Below are 17,781 nucleotides of genomic sequence, written 5' to 3' on the forward strand. Positions count from 1 at the left end.
ACTATAAAATGTGTCCTCCTCATAACTCCATCCCTCATAGGAACATTAGGCTTCACCAAACTCAGTTATCATTTACTCTTGAGTGCCTCAGAGTGCTCAAGTTGTTCAATAAATTTCCAGGCACTGTGTCTGAAAAAAGCTATTATGAAAATTTTCCTGTTTTGCTATTAGAGTAATATTTTAAGATGCCGTATCTGTTCCATTGAAACATTCTCAGAAGCATGAAATAATTAATGCAAAATTTTTGCTTTTTTATAAATCCTGAAAAATGTTGACAACTTCTTTTAATGATACTACATTGTAGTAGCATCTGTCTTGAAAAAATACCACATCTTTGACTTTAGAAGTAGATTGGATTGATTGATGGGTCTGTAACACTCAGCTAATTACATTTATCTCCCATGGAAATAAGGGCTGATTGTTCATAACAGTGTTATAGTAAATCTGAATTGTAGTTGTTCTTTCAACTTCCTTCAGTATTTATATTTCAAGCTGCCAGGCAATGTCTTGAAGTGTTCAAGATGTGTGGCACTTGGGGTATATGGTTTGGGTGGTGCTTATTGTGATACTAGGTTGATAGTTGGACTAGATGGTCTTTAAGGTCTCCTCCAACCTTGATGAATCTGTGAATGGCATCATGCTCAGCAAGAAGACTAGGGGGGTGGAGGTTGGGATTAGTTGGGCCTTGGAAGAGTCAGGTTTTCTTCAATGCATTATTTTTCTACAGTTTTGTAAGAGAGACATGGGATAAAGAAAGACACTATGGTTGGAACCCTGAATCGTCACACTTTATGGTAGCAGTTAAGGTATGATTATAATGTAGTCTCACTGTAATGCAAAATTATGTGACCTTATTAACATGGGAAACTAACTCACTCTTGTGACCAACCTTACTTTTGAATTTGAAGCTGAAATATCTGGCTGACTTTTTAGCAATTTTGTAAATTGCCTTCTGTGTACAATTCCTCTTTAGAGGTGGCCTGTATAAAAGACTTGAAAAATGAATAGCATTAAAATTTCCTTTCTTGATGTCATCATACTCATGAGTGCAAAGTGGTCATCTGTAATCTTTTGCTTGGTCTTAGTTTCCTGATAATAAAAAATTATTCTTCTGACTTATCAATCTGAACCTTACATTGCATTCATGGAATGTGATGCCAAAGAGTAAAAACTCTGTCAAGCAGAGAACTACTGTTGTGGTCTAAAACTCTGTGAGAGGCTATATTATTTTTTGCCATAAATAAAGGTTTATTATATTCTGAGAAAACACTGTTTAAAATAGATGATTACATGGGTTAAAAATAAAAGGTAAAGAATTCTTACATTATCCTTAAACTCAGCTTGTTCAGAAATTTAATCAGATAGACTTCTTTAATCAGATGTAGGGTAGCTACATCTTCGTCTAGGAAAATGTTTTGCAAACTGTCTAAGACAAAATAAATATACTACACTGAACATAGTGCATGAGAGACTATCTAGCTAATACTTAAGAAATTTTTTACTCTGGTTTGATTTAGAGGTTTAAAAGAAGGTCTTAATATCCAGAGTGTATTTATATCATGGCTGCTGCCATTACACAGACTTTGTCAATAAACCTTGGGTACCAACTAAGTCTGTGCCTTTTGAGGATATCTGCATGTATTGTTTGTGGACAGTTTGGTGTCTATGAGATAGAAATTATGACATCTATTTTTTTTTTGGCAAGCCGTGTTACATCCCTGAATAAAAATCTAGATAGTAATACTTTTCTTTTCTATTTTTCTTTTAATTCCTTTGCTAAAAATATCTTATTTTTTGCAACTTGTTATTTTTCCTGCAACTGACATGTGGCTGTCAGCTCCTATCTCCTCAAAGGCTGACAGAAAAAAGAACAACAAAGAGCTTTTGTATGTTTTCTTCCCTATTACAGCGCAGGATTTGATTCACAATCTGAGTGATCTTTCTGACTGTTTCCAAGAAAAAAATATCTTGATTATCAGGAGCTCATAATAAATGTGTTGCCACCTCTGTGATGAAATATCTGTTAACTGAATCAAGAAGATAGTCTCTCAATCCAGGTCGTAGGAAAGAGAGAAACCTTACTATGTAAAAATTAGTCCAGCCAACTTGATGGAATGAGAAAATTTATCGCCTTCCTCTTTTGTGGTAAATTCATAATAGTAGCTAAAAGTAAGTTTTCTGAAATATCCAGTAACTGGCACAACTTTCTTTTCTGCATTCTGTGCTGCAGTTTAAAGTGACATTAAAGTTACAATGGCCTCCACAGTTGGAGACCATTTAATAATTGGGTGTATGTTGGCAGTGTCCTGGAGATCATTTGCATGATTTCATCAAGCTGTTTAGCCTTTTCTACCACCTCTAAATATTCTGTAATCATGTTGACATGTATTGTTTCAAACATTGGTAGATGTCCTGTGGTGCCTAAAAACCATACACATTTTTACGCTTGTATACGCTTCAAATAAATATGGCACTTTTTATGGCTATATTTTTAATTATACACTCAGACATAAAGTACAGGGAGATATCAAGATATTAATACGGCACTTGCTGCTGAGACTGATAAGTAGGAACAGAGCTGGCTTGAAAGGAATAGCAAAATATTTGTGCAACATGCTCCATGAAAACTTATTTCTCTGTTTTTGTTTATTTCCTAATCTAATAAGTCAGTCACTTCTATTTAATTTTGTAGTTTGTGGAAAAAAAATATTTTACATGTTCCTAGAAGATCTCCTTCCACTAATTCTGACACCTGTAGTGAATGTAGTGAATAGTAGGCTGCAAGATCTCTTTGGTTTTTCTCAGTCTAGTACTACCTAACAAGATTGTCTCAACCCATCATTAACACTCATTGAAATACTTGAGTAGAGAGTGTTTATAATTATTTTCTGAATGTTTGTTGATGTTATTCTGCTACATGTTTTTTATGTGGCATGATAGAGTGAACTTCTTAGTCTTTTAATATTACAATTCCTATAGAAAAAAAAAATTCCCCCCTCAGGTTTCCTCCCTTGTTTTGCCTAATTAAATTCTTTCATAAACATAACATATCAGACATGTGCAAAATTTGGAAATTCATGTTCTTATGTGATGCGTGGGAAGAGGTCACCCATTGCTTTTTTACCATTGAATACTGCAGCAGATGATGAGTTTGGGATTTTTTTCTTTTTAGTTGCAGTACAGTTTGCAGAAGTGGAAGTCTGTACCCTTTGATTTTAAAAGATTTAAGTCATTGTCATCCAAAATGTTTGGGGTTTTTTTGATTTTTCTTTTTTTTTTAAATATTCCAGAGAAGCTTATAGGGCTTTTCGTTATGGGGCTAAGTGGTAAATTTATAAGCTGTTTTTGCAGTACGTTTTTGCAACTCTGTATTTTTCTACTTTGGTTTTGGAAGGAATTTTATTTCTCTTTTTTTTTCACTCGATATCAGAAATGATATAATTCTTGATTTTTTTTAGTGGTTTTGTTTTTATTCTTACTCTATTAGAAACATATAACAAAAATACATATACACTACAGTTTCTTTTGGACACCATAAAGCGAGACATTTAGAGAGTCTGCTTGCATTTGCTAAATAGGACAGAAACCATATGGAGAGCAGATATGCACTATGGACAATGTGGAATAAACTGTTCCATAAATTATGCTACTGTAAATCTCTAGAAACTTGTGCTCTCCCTACTTCATCCTCCTTAATTTCTTTAATATCTCTTGTGCAGACAGGTATATGTCATTGATTGGATTTTGCTTGTTACAGGCTTACATAAACTAAAAAAAGGATGGTCATACAAATGTCGCCATATATTATTTTACTGGTTCCACTGCAGGGAGATAGAGGGGGCAGAATTGCTGTGACTGCAGTTAGCAGGACATCTTGCATTGACTTCTGTGAGATCACGATCAGAGATTTTACCCTTCAAAAAAGTCAATGCTTTTATATTGTACTCTTATCTATCCTACCGAGGGTCACTGTCTAGCAAACAACATTTTAATATACAGTATACTTCCTTCAGCTAAAAAAAAATCCAAACCCCAAACCTCGATATTTATGTGATTCACTTTTCTTCAAATCATTACGTAGCAATTAAGGAAAGCAATGACTGGGGACTAAGTAGAAAAGTGTATTTCATATCCTTTCAGTGAACTAATAAAAAATTTATGCCCTTTTATAATACAGTATAAGCTGATGCAGGCTTACAAGAGAGTGGAAGTAGGATGTTATTCTTAGTACAGAGCATCTGTGTTTATAAAGCAAATTTTGTCATTATATCAGCAAGTATAGTTTACGCTGGTTTGTATAGATCAGATGTATTATATACTAACCTTTCAGTATTAAAAATGCAACACAGCAGACTGCTGAATTTTAAGATGATATTAGAATATAATAATCTAAAAATTAATAGCTGGTTCTGAAATAAAATCAGAAACTTCAAGAAAGATATTTACTCATATATTATATATATATATATATATATATGAATGATAATAAATAAATCAAGATAGATAAGAAAATCAATAGGATCTCAGATTTCTTTAGCACAGGCAACTGCAAATTGCTTTAAAAAAGTGTAATTATTCTTCATGGTTGCAGATTTTTTTTTCCTTTGACATTCGTTCTTCCACTGTTTCCTATCGCCGCGATATTATTCCTGTACGTTACTTCTTTCTCCTGTCATCCCTGCTTCCACCTGAATCCCCTGGAAATGGTGCCATTTGTTGTTGTTTGATTGAATCTGCTATACAATGTCTTCATGCAGGCAGTGTAACGTTTTGTATCCTTTATTATTTTTACTTGGGGAGTCCTGTCTAAGATTTAGACTGTGTCTAAAATATAGTATATGTAGCATTGCCTATATAATTTTCTAAGCTTGTCACACACCAAATCAACATTCTTTTAAAATATTCCATGACCTTTCTCTCTCTATATATATTATTTTTTAGCTCTTACTTCAAATCTGTTTAGTGAGATATTACTATAACCTCAGCTGGATTAATTAGAAATTGTACTCTACATGTTTTTAATTCTAACCCAGTTTTCAGTGCATTGCTGTGTATTGTAATGGTGTAGGCAGCTAACAATAACTCCAGCAGTTTCTACCAAATTATTCCATCCAAATCGGTTGTCTGGTTGCCTGCATTCTTCAGTCAGTGGATTACTAGTTATGGATTGTATGTAGGCCAAGGAGCACCATGAATTTACTATTAGCACAGTTAAAATCTTGACAGTCTAATGAAGGTATTGCAGTCACCGCACATTGACACATATTTTTCAGATTGGCTAATTATTGTAGCTTATTTGCATTCACTTTCTAATCACAAATAGCATAAATACCTCTGAAGTATCTTGGCAGTCGTGATAATTTCTCCACTGCTTCTACAAACTACAGGTAATGATTTCAATTTTGGGGTGCGAAGAGTACAGTGAACTGCCGCTAAGACATGTCCTTGACTCAAATAAGTTAGATACTAACTTTGGGGTAATGTCATCTTACTTTTGGTTCCATTTTCTGCAATTTTTAACTTGGCCTTGCAATCTACTAGCTTGTTTCCTCCTTTTTGGTTTGCAGTTCTCTTTCATGTTTTGCATTTGCATTATTTGAATGATTAACTATTGGAATGATTGAATACATACACATGGTATGCTTTTCTTAAGCTGGATATTTACTTATGTGCACTTTGTTGTCTTTAAAGCTGTTTTCTCTGATTCCCAGGTTTGTATTTGTTTCATACTTGCTAACTGATTGTTTCTGAGTTGCTTGTAGCCTGAATCCTCCTCTATTGCCAGGCCTTCTAAATCTTAGTGTTAGGCAACTATCTTTGCCTATACTCTTGTAAAATGCATTTTCAATGTAAGGGTGAAATGTAGTTCATCCCACACAGAATTCTGCTTATTATTGCTATCTTATTTCTTAGAGATATATAAATGATAATTAAAGTTGCATAATACAGTGGTAAAAAACTAAAAAGTTTTAGTAAGAGCTAAAGCGAAGTGCTTAATAGTCATCTGATGGTTACACAATCTCTGTTCCTGTTTTACAAGACAAACCAGAGGTCAAGACCATCCAAAACAAGTTCAGCCTTAGAAATCCTGAGACTCTTATTTTTTAGTTTAAGAGAAAATGTTGACTTCTTACAGCAACACTGACAACAACACATTTGTTAAGATGTATGACTGCATTTACCTGACAAACATACGAATGAAAGAGATACATATCTGTAAACCTATGATACTGAGTACTGAAATTGAGGGTAAGCTCTTTAAAATAGCTTTTTTTGTAATAAAAATAACAGGTCCACTTTGGAAACCCAAGATAGCCACAGCATATCTCAGTTTCCAAATGTATTTCAAGTATATTGCTGTAAAATACTGATTTTCCTTATCACTGTTGTTTTTTCTTACCTAATATCACTAACTGGAACTGCTAAGCCACTTTCTAAAAGGTCACTGAGAGGAGAAGTGCTTTAGGACTAGATGAAAAGCAGTGTCACTATAGCCTTCAGAGAGTGCAAGCTGGAGGACCCAGGAATCAGAATCACAGAATATTTCAAGTTGAAGGGAAGGGACGCACAAGGATTAGCAAAGTCCATTTCCTGACCCTACACAGGACAGCCTCAAAAATCACACCATGTGACTGAGGGCATTTTCCAAACACTTCTTGAACTCTGTCAGGCTGGTGCTATGACCCTTTCCTGGGGAGCTGTTCTGGTGCCCAACCATTCTCTGTTTGAAGAATCTTTTCCTGATATTCAGCCTAAACTTCCTGTCACAGAACTTCAGACCATTTTCTCTGGTCCTGTCACTGGTCACACAGAGAAGAGATCAGTGTCTGCCCCTTCTCCTAACGAGGATGTTGTAGACTGCAAGGGATTCTCTCCTGAGTATCCTCCAGGCTGATTGGACCGAAGGACCTCAGCTGCTCAGTGTATGGCTTCCTATCAAGGCCCATCTGCACCATCTGCATAGCCTTCCTTTGGTCATTCTCTAATAGATTAAAATCTTACATTGTGGTGCTGAAAACTGCATAGAGTATTCAAGGTTAGGCACATTAGTGCAGGAAACTACAGGCCAGGAAGCCTTACATCCATGCCTGGAAACATGATGGAACAACTAATGTCAATCGTCATATCTCAGTACTTGAGGGCAAAGAAGTTGTCAGGAGTAGTCAACATGGATTCACCAAGGGGAGATCATGTTTAACCAAGCTGATTACCTTCTATTTTTGGCATGGCTGTCAGCGTAGATGAGGAGAGGGCAGTGGGTGCTATCAACATTGACTTGAACAAGGCTTTGGCCCTGTCTTTCATTACACGCTCCCAGGTAAGCTCAGCAAGTGTGGGTTAGATGAACAGACAGTAAGGCAGATCTGGGGAATGGCAGAGCTCAGAGCCGGCTGTGGAGGCCGGCTGAAGGCCCACAGCTGTGTTCTCCAGGGGTCAGTGCAGTGAGGTGGATCTGGGGAATGGCAAAGCTCAGAGCCGGCTGTGGAGGCCGGCTGAAGGCCCACAGCGGTGTTCCCCAGGGGTTAGTGCTGGGTGCAGTCTTGTTCAGCTCATTTATCAGTGACCTGGATGAAGGGACAAAATTGCCCTCAGCAAGTTTGCAGATGACACAAAACTGGGAGAAATTGCTGATAGCCAAGAGAGCTGTGCTGCCATTCAGAGAGACCTGGACTGGATGGAGAGCTGTGCAGAGAGGAACCCAATTAATTTTGACAAAGGCAAGTGCAGGGTCCTGCGCCTGGGGAAGAATAATCTACACACCAGCATAAGGTTGTAGATTAGGCTGACCTGCTGGGAAGGAGCTTTATGGGAAAAGACCTGGGGTTCCCGGTGGACAACAAGCTGTCCATGAGCCAGCAGTGTGGCCTTGTGGCCAAGAAGGCCAATGGTGTCCTGAGGTTCATTAGGAAAAGCATTGCCTGCACATTGAGGGAGGAGATCCTTCCCCGCTACTCTGCACCAGTGAGTCTTTGCCTGAAATACTGTGTCTGGTTCTGGGCTGTCCAGTTCAAGAAAGACAAGGAACTTCTGGAGAGCTACAAAGACTGTTGGGGAACTGGAGCATCATGTCTTATGAGGAAAGGCTGAGGGAGCTGGGCCAGTTTAGTCTTGAAAAGAGGTGACTGAACAGGGATCTTACCAATGTGTACACGTATTTTAAGGGTAGGTGCCAAGAGGATGGGATCAGACTGTGTTCAGTGATGTCCAGTGACAGGACAATGGGCACAAACTGAAATACAGTTTGAGGACTACAAAGGCACACTGAATATGAGGAAAAACCTTTTTTTGAAGGTGACCAAGCACTGGAACAGGCTGCCCATAGACGTTGTGAAGTCTACTCTGGGTTTATTCAGAACCTGCATGATCTTAATTCTGTGCAACCTCCTTTAAGTGAACCTTCTTTAAAAGGTCTAGCTGGACTAGATTGTCTCCAAAAATTCCTTTCAACCTCAACCATTTTGTGATGCTGTGAATTTAGGAATTTGTCATTTTTATGATTGGAGCATTTCCACACTCCCTGCTAAAGTAACAGTATAATGCAACCATTTTCTGAGGCTTTAGTTACACATTTGCTGATTCATTACTCTGTAATATTATTTAATAATAAACAGATTAGAAAATTAGGCATCCAACACATTAGCATTTCAGCAATGAGGGTATTTTTCCCATTATAAAGCTTTCAAAACTTGGTGTTATTTCTGGAAGAAGATGGGGAAATAGATTTAGAATACTTCTATTTCCTTCCGTCATCAACTTTGAGCAATAAGTATCTTGATTTTTTTTTGTTCTGTTAGCTTTTTTTATTTGGTTGCACTTTATTTCACATGAATGTAAACAACTTATAACATTTCCAAAGAGAGAAACAAGCTTTCCAATATAGTTCTGGCAAAGCACTGACCTGCAAAACCCTTGTCATTTCATTCTTTGGTCTCTCCTGAGTAGAAGTTGCCAATCATTCAGAACAGTGCCAAATTGTGTAGTGCTTTTGTGATGTGAAAAAGGATCTATTAAATGCTGGTGGGAGACTACCCAGCTGACTTATTTCATTTTAGTTACAAACAAAGTAAATGAAGTCACCAGGCATAAATCTAGTTTTTCTCAAGAACAAAAAGTTACTCCAGTCACATTTTGCTTGCAGCTAGTGAATTTACTGGTTTTTGTAACTGTTTTGATACAAATATAAATTGTTTAATTTTTTTTCCTGTGTTGTGCTCAAAGAAAATAAAGGAGAAAAGAAAAACAAAAAAGTGCAAGATCTTTCCTGGCATTAACCAAAAAAGACAATAAAGAATGAGTGCCAAGTCTTGATTGCTAGACTGGGGAAAAAAAGAAACAGTGCTGACCTTCTGGGAAATTAAAATATCTAAGAATGGGCATACAGGGGAAAATGGGAAACCTGAAGTGGAACGTGACATTGGCAAATCTCTTAGTCTGGTTTATGGATTAAAAGGAAACACTGAGCTGAGTTTAAAAAGTGCAATCTAATTGCCTTAGAGGAGAATAAATAGTGAGTTAAAGATGGAAAACTTTCAAAGTCAGGATTGAGTTTGTCTGGCATGACCATTAAAACCAAACTGTAGAAAGAAAGAGAGACAGAATGCATTCTTCAAAGCTGTTATGTCAGTGGAATCTGGCTAGAGGGATAATAGCCAACATAATACAGACAAGAATATATATGCATGCATCTTGAAGTATATTAAAGGCTATGAATTCTTTCTGTGTAAAATGCCTATAAATGCAAATAATCTTGAAACAAGTAGCTAAGAGCCTGTCACTTTTGAAAATTCTGGAATTTGTGTTTCATGCTTTTATTCACCTCTGAATAAAATTTCTTGTTTTCTCAGATGTAATTGACATAGGAATAAAAAATCTTCTGTGATATTATGCTTTGTGTGTGGTGATTGGTTAGCAGAAATACATCTGGCCAGGATGAATCATCATTCACTATTTCTCATTCTTATGAACATTTTGCTTTAACAATAAGAAAGCAACTGGAATAATGTCTTACTTCAGAGCCTGGCTCAAGCTGAAAAAGCCTTTTCAGGAGATGTCCATGCCTTTGCCCTTGAAGTCAGAAAAGCATTCCAAGAGTTTTAGATACGTTATGTGGTTGGCTAGTGCAAGCAGAAAGAGATGAGTTGTGAATTTCCTTCCTAGGATGGCCCAGAGCATGCTAACAGATTTCCAAAATAAAGATAAGGTGGATGTAAGGAATGCAGAAATGCCCTTATTTCCATGAAGTACCTTGGATTTATATTCCTGAAGGTGTTGCCTTGTGTAGATATTGACATTAAATCAAGGAGGTATCTTGTTGGCAGCCTACCAGTGTGTTCCTGTGTTCCTTTTGCTCTACCTTAGTTGAAAAGTTCAAACTTTTTAAATGTTACTGATGTGTCAACTTTGAAAATAGTTTGCTGATGTTGATGTAAGCACTGCTTCAGCACAAAATGTAAGAGTTTGTAGTGGTGCCGAATGTCCTGCTATTGCTAAGGAAACCTTTTCTAGGCTATCGTTCAGATTTTCCAATCAGTGCTAGATTTTTTTAGAATTAAAAAAAAGTAGATGAAAGAACTAAAAAAATGCAGTTAACTTATGAGGTGATTATTAATTCAAACTATAGTATAGGGAATATAATATGAACAAGGGAAGATATTGCTTGTTCATAAATGCAAAAGAGCCCTAAAGTAATTTATGGTGTGGTTCCATAAATATATTGGAATGTGGAATTTGGAATAGAGTGTGTTTCTGTTTTTTTGTTAGCAAGTATGTATAATCAAGTAAGATACAGACTCACTTATAATGTAAATATCAAATTAAATTTTGCCTTAGCTAGATCTCACTTGCTCCAAAGTCCTTACAGTAATATAATCGCTTTTTCATTAAAATAGCATTTCTGCTCTATTCTTTCTTGATATTTTGAATGAAAATTTCCTTTCTCTTGTGTACTTACGTTACTTACTCTTTATAATTTAGAGCTATTTTTTTGACTATGAAATAAGCCTTAAAATCAAAGTCATAAAACTAGTTTAATATATATTCTATTCTATCATATAGAACTTTTAATTTCAATGTGTGCTAAAATTCCATGAAAGTTGTTTTAGTTTTTCTCTTGCCTACCTTTTAAATGTTTAAATATTCTTATGCTATGATACATTTTGTACTGTATTTTGTTCCATCATCCATATTGAAAGCATTAAATTTAGGTAGACTGACTATTCTCTCTGTTTTCCTGGGCATCCAGAGCAAAATAATTCAATATCTCCCTAAAGTTTTCACTCCAGAATTATTACACCTCAAAAGCTTTTCTTACACCGCAATGAGAATTTGAGTTATATATTCTTTACAGGAGAAATATATCAAACTTGTGCACAATTGATCTGCAAGTTGTATCCCTTTACAATTTTTTCTTTATGCCTAATACGATAAACAAACCTGTGGTTGACCTGTGTGGTCATTTTGTAAAATTTGATTTTATATTCCACTATGAAAAACTTGTATGATTTGGCCAATCCAATTTTATTTAGAACTTTAAAAATCTTGGTGATTATGAGAATATACTTTTACTGTCTTTGTGAAAGTCGATGTTTCAGATTCAGAGAGGCAAAGATTCAAAAACAGGCAAAGGCTTGAAAATTGCTAGGCTAGTATAGATGCAGTGATCCTACACAGGAAATACTGGCCTATAGCACTGCTGAAAATTCAGATGTCCTTGGAAGTGGTGCTCAAATAATCATCCCTCAGCTACAAACTTGGAAGAGTCCAAACAGCTATGTAATGTTTTCAGCCAAGTATGTAATGTGAAGGGAGTTACGCTATTGAAATTTTGCAACTTGTGTAAAATATTTTCAGAAGCCTTTCAGAAAAGGATCTTGTGTTATTTGATCTTGCCTTAAGTAGCTTCAAAAGTGTTAGTTCGGAAGCAAGACTTAACTGACAGTAATGTTAGATCTCTGTTGTCATCTCACATTTCCTGTCAGTATGGATTTTGTGTAATTCTGTGGAGTTACATTAGCATGAAATTTGTATTAGTGGAAAGTAACTAAGTTTTAGTTCCAGATTTAAATTCAGAATTTCTATGCAAATATTTAACATCTGACTTAATATTTGCAACCAGAATTATGTATTACATGTTTTACAAAGAGAAAAGGCAAAGGAAATAAAATTATATGTACCCATCTCATTACCATCAGGGGATCAAGGAAATGGGTGACTACTTACTGGCTACTTACTCAGGTAACAAGGCAATAAAAAAATCAGTGTGTGCACTGCTGCTCTGCTCTTGAAATACTCTTTTTTCAACATGGGAGTACAGCTGCATTTTTGCCTATTAGTAGCATAAAATGTGGGACTTATTATTATAGACAGGCATGCATGCAGTCTTCACAAGCAGATTTAACTGCGTACAATTAAATAATATTGATATAACATAAGAGAGCAACTATGTTTGTCTTTTTCTAATAAACTATGCATAAATCACACAACAGTTGCTTTCTAAAAATGGGAAAATAGGCATTTAAAATAGATTTACTATGAAGAAATTCCAGAATTAACATGATGAAGTGAAGAGAAGCTACTAGAGCCTTTGATTCCCCTCCCTTCTTTGCTTGAGCTGATATGTGGACTGAAATCCAGTATTCAACATTAAAGCAGCAATCTGCAGCAGAGTGGATGAATTTGTGATAAATTGTCCCTTGAGGTTTATAAAACATATTCTCTGTAAAACCAGTATGTTTCTCCACATTAGTCAGTTTCTGACATTCAGGCTGCTGAGTCTTCTAGGCCAGTAGTGCTATCTGCCATCCCAAAGCTGTAAACAACTCTTTGTTTATAGCAGCAGTGCTCATACATCCATTTCAAGGTTTTACAGCGATAAAAGGCTGACTGCCTACATAAACTGGAGTGGGCTGCAATGTTGTTATTTTGTTTATTGCTCTTTTACTGCAGTGGTCAAATAGTTCCTCTGAGACTAGACACTGGTACTCTGCCATCTGTACAGTCAGTGTTAGACAACTTGTGTCAACTAAACAAACCACTATGACAAACAATTATAATGAGCATACTAATTAAATAAAATCTTGCCACATTAAATTGTGGGGGAAATGTGGAAGATTAATAGCAAATTAAGAAGAAGTTGTCAGTTACCTTTTAATGGATAATGACAGTAGCCCCAAGAGGGGTTTTGATTATATTCATGCTGCTTCATTTCTTCAGTCTGAACTATTGCTATAATTCATGTCATTTTATTACACCAAGAAAATAAGGCTTTGCTACTTAAGACAGACAGAAGATTTTTGCTATGTCTGCTTAACATTAAATGTTGTCATTTTATAATAGAACAATAAAATGTTGAAGTTTATGTGGCCTTCATTCCTATGAAATTCACTGTTGGAGGCATAGTGTTTTCTCATCTCTTCTTAATGCTCAAAATTTTCTTCAGTTATTAAGAAAATACACATTTACTTTATTTTTTCCTGTCTTGTAGTTGACCTTTCCTTTGAAAAATCATGTTAATAAGAGGAAGACCAAGTAAGGGAGGCATTTAATCTACAATTTCAAATATTTTAATAGGGGTACCCCAAATTTAAAAAGCTTAGACATAAACTCTGATTATTTAATCAGGGATCTATGCCTTACTACCACACCGTATTGTGCCAGTATGTTCAAGGAGTTTCCTTAAATAATTATTCCTTTTTTGACGTGCCATATTTCAAGTGACTGAGCACTTTAGCATTAAAAAAAAAAAAGAAACATGCAGCTTAATTGCTTTTAAGGAATATCAGGTTCTCACAGCAATGAGGAAACAAAATCACACGGGAATGTAACAAACATCTGCAAATATGTGTTTTTATTGGTCAGTTCAAAATGCTCCTTTAGCTTCAGTGGGAAATCTTTAGCCACATACTATTCCCATTGTTAAAGGGAAATAGGGAGAAAATGGAGAATGGGTTCATCTTTTTCTGTTACTTGAGTAGCTACACTATAAAATTGGAAGCCCGAACAAATTATTTCTCCAATTAAGCCTAGGTTTATTGTAGATAAGGTAATTATGGGAATATCCCATGGTTTAATCCTGACTGGTTTTGATAACATGGTGCTAAACTCAAAGCTCCCTGACCAGCATTTTCAGGTAATAAGGCAAAAGACTGTCTGCTTTGAACTCAGCCTTAATGAAGAGCTGTTACAAAACCTGAACTTTTGCTGAGCACATTAAAGGTCTTGCTTAATAAAAATCTTTAGGGAGCATACCCAAGAATTTTAATCTGCTATGAAAACACTGTCGACTGTAGTGTGTTCCTCTTTTCCAAGCACAGAATTCTGATGTGAGGTTTTTTTAAGAGTAGATAAAAGCAGTGAATACACTTTTTGGTGGTTACTATTCAGTAGATTTTCTTCTTTGATTTAGTTGATACAGAAAAGATGCCCAGAAAGGTAATAGGCATTTGTTGATAATAAATAGTACTTACTGTCTACTACAAAGAAATTATACTTAAATATTTTCACTCTTAAATAAATTGCTAACAAGGGACTTTTCTCTTACCAATATGAGGAATGTAGGAATAAAGGAATTGCTTGTCTCCAGAGACTGAAATGAACAACACTACTTCTTTCTCCCTAGGGAGCCCAAAGTAATGTTAAGTGAAATAAAAGAATATGATGAAGTGAAGTCATCCAAGAACACTAGTACATGAAAAAAAGTATGGTTCATTACACTCAGTGTGGGTGTGGATTATTTAGATTAAATTAAAATGGCATAAATTTAACCAGAACTGTTTGTTTTGCTGTGAAGTTAGGAAGTTGCTGGCAATTAACTAGAAAAGGAAATCAGTGCTCATGTAACTGAAGCACTTGATGGGAAATCAGCAGACCTTGCTTCAGCTGGAAATTTCAAAAATGTTTCTGTATATTGTGATGTAAGGTATGTGAATTCAGAAGTGCAAACACTGTGCCTCCCACTGAATCTGTGATGTTAGATTGTGTGTTTGCATTGTAAAGGTTGGCAGTGGTGGGGAAAGAGTCAAACTCATGGCAGGGACAAAATGGAGAGGTTTTGTCCATTTTAAATGCTGACATTTTGCCATCGTATTTCTTAGATATTACACTGCGTATAGCTAGAGGCATGACTGAAAGGTAGTGCTGGAGCCCTTCTATGATGACCCCATGAAGTCACCCCATGAAGAAGTTTTACCTCTTTTCAACAGTGCAGCCATCACTGATCTATGCATTATAAAAAGAAAAAGGAAAAAAAAAGGAAAAATGCTTTATTAGATAGTGTCATCAGATGTTCTCTATGAATAAATAATGGTAAATAGACAAGTGTTTGTGTGTATGTGGGTATGCTTGCGCATATATGCCAATCTACATACCCGAACAAAAAAGTCTTTTGTAGCATTAACTGTTTTTCTTAGTAACTCAACTTTTCCTGGGTTTAAAGATTCTGCAGTTGACATTTGTATCAAAGGGTTAAGGTCTTTGTTGTCAGAAGGATGGATTACTTCATTATGACTGCAGTGCATGACTGAGAAAACAGAAAGGTTGAGATGGGAGCAGTCACAGAGTTGCTGAGCTAAGAGGCTAAGTGCTGCTTGGGACAGCTGATTTGTCATTGATACCTAATATATCACAGCAAGCAGGGAACATGTTTTTCTGGAGAACCCTGGTAAAAAGGCAGGTGTTAACAAAGTAAAACCAGTTGTTAATATGCAGCAGTAAATTGTTGCAATTACTGCATGATCCATGAGAGTTGATATAATTGGTTGTAATGACTCATTCAGCCAGGAATGCTATTGAAGATGTCCACGCCAATGACAGTGGGTTGGACTTCATGACCATTAAAGGCTGCTTCCTACCCAAATGGTTATGTGATCTTATGAATACAATTTTATATCTTGTATATAATACTTAAAATGCTACTTCTATCTATAATTAATTCAATAAAACAAACTCTTTTTTCCTCTTTTTTTACATTAAGGTGAGCTTTTGACAAACTACATTAGATTTTGTTAACTGCTTATGGTTTGTAGAGCTGGCATTTCTCACTAGGAGGGGTTATTTACTACAAAAGATCTTATACTTGTTAATTATGTGATATAATTGATGAACACAAATTTAAAAGTATAGGTTCAATTTTTGTCTGAATAAACTACTTCACTATGGGTGTATGAAATTTCAGTCAGTGACTTTTATTATGTATTTTTGCCTTTATGACCATTAAGTCTAATTTTATTTAACTCGGCTGTCTTTGCATACATCCTACAAGTCTTCAAATTGTCCCCAAAGCCTCTTCTGTATCTTCTCTGTTCACTGCAATCTCATGCCAAGCAGATGTAATACATTACCATTTTGATTTGGTGGAGAATCATTCTTAGCCAATTCAGCAGGTGTAAAGGGAAATGGGAAATTAGATTATTCTATCACTTCTGGTCTTCTTTAGCTTGACCTCAATTGTTAAATGCTTTCTTCTGGATAGTGACAGGACTTGCAGTAGCTTTATTGTAGCTGGAAGCCTTAGTTAATGCCATAGAGAGTATAAATGCTAGTCTAAAATGTAGACTCTTTCTTCATAAATTCTAAGGTTTTCATCTTTCATTACTAATATTAGACAACCCCAGATGATGTAGAGACAATCATGGTCTCCTGGCTAGGTTAATGTGTCCTTCATAGCACCTGTTTTTAAACTGATTTAACAGTAAACCACTGTTACTATGGTTACACTGATATTTTTTGACTCAAGTATAATCTGAATATAGTAATATTGCTTTGAAAACTTCACCATTTTCACAATTAAAACCATAAAAATTGAATGTCTTCCATCATGTGTATGTCTGTTATAAATAACTCTTATTTTAACAGGAAGAAAGTATTTTCACAGGATGTTTTACTAGTACTGTGGTAGCACCAAAAATCCATATAATGATCTTCCTAGGATCAGAGTTCTCCTGGTTTTTAATTTGGCAGTTTTCAATGTGCTTTCTTGTAGGAGCTTGTACAGTAAGGAACATAAGAACTTATTTCTTAAAGCTGAAAAATATATGCAAAAAATACATGTAATAGAATCATATAGAATAATTTATAGAATATAGAATCATAGAATATAGAATATAGAGTCATATCTATATAGAATATAGAATCATAGAATAATTTATGTTGGTAATGACCTCTGAAAGTCATCTAGGCCAAAGCATCTCTGTTAGACTGGATTGCTCATGACATTGTCTGGTAAGGTTTTAGTATCTCCAGGTACAGAGTTCTCATAACCTCTGTGGGGAGCCTTACCACCTTCACCATGAAAAAGTATGTATAACTTTAATAAAAATTGATTTATTTCAACTTGTAGTTTTTGTCTGACATCCTCTAGCTGTGAACATTTGAGAAGAGCCAGCCTCCATGTTCCTTTTCTATCAAGTATCTTTAATGATAAGAGCCCCCCACAAAGCCTTCCCTCCCCAGGCCAAACAGACCAAGCTCCTGCAGCCTCTTGAACATTTGTTGCTGCAGCTACAGCTCCATATAGACCTTGGTGGTCTATATGCAACTCACACCAGGATATCAGGGTCTGTGCCATATAGGAGACTCCCAGAGCATCGGGCAGAGTATCACATGGATCTCAAGTATGGGAGCAGGACCTGTCTCTGGACCTTCTGGTTCCACTCTGCTTGCATGGCTCTGGAGATGGGAATCTCCATTGCTGTCTGGGGGACTCTGCTGCCTCATTGCCATCTGTGTCCCCCAGTGTCTGCAGAGGTGTTACTAACCAGTCATTGCCCAGGCTGTGTGGGTGCT

At 35.9% G+C, this 17,781-nt stretch overlaps 1 protein-coding gene across 22 annotated transcripts in view; it reads left to right on the forward strand.

Annotated features, from left to right (window-relative positions):
* PTPRD (protein tyrosine phosphatase receptor type D) overlaps positions 1-17,781 on the forward strand; it is a 1,150,230-nt gene that overhangs the window by 35,144 nt on the left and 1,097,305 nt on the right. The window lies entirely within an intron of this gene.

Source organism: Melozone crissalis, unplaced genomic scaffold (assembly GCF_028551555.1).
Source record: "Melozone crissalis strain CALT ecotype California unplaced genomic scaffold, PUWL_Pcris_2 ptg000005l_1, whole genome shotgun sequence".
In the NCBI taxonomy this organism is placed as follows: domain Eukaryota; kingdom Metazoa; phylum Chordata; class Aves; order Passeriformes; family Passerellidae; genus Melozone; species Melozone crissalis.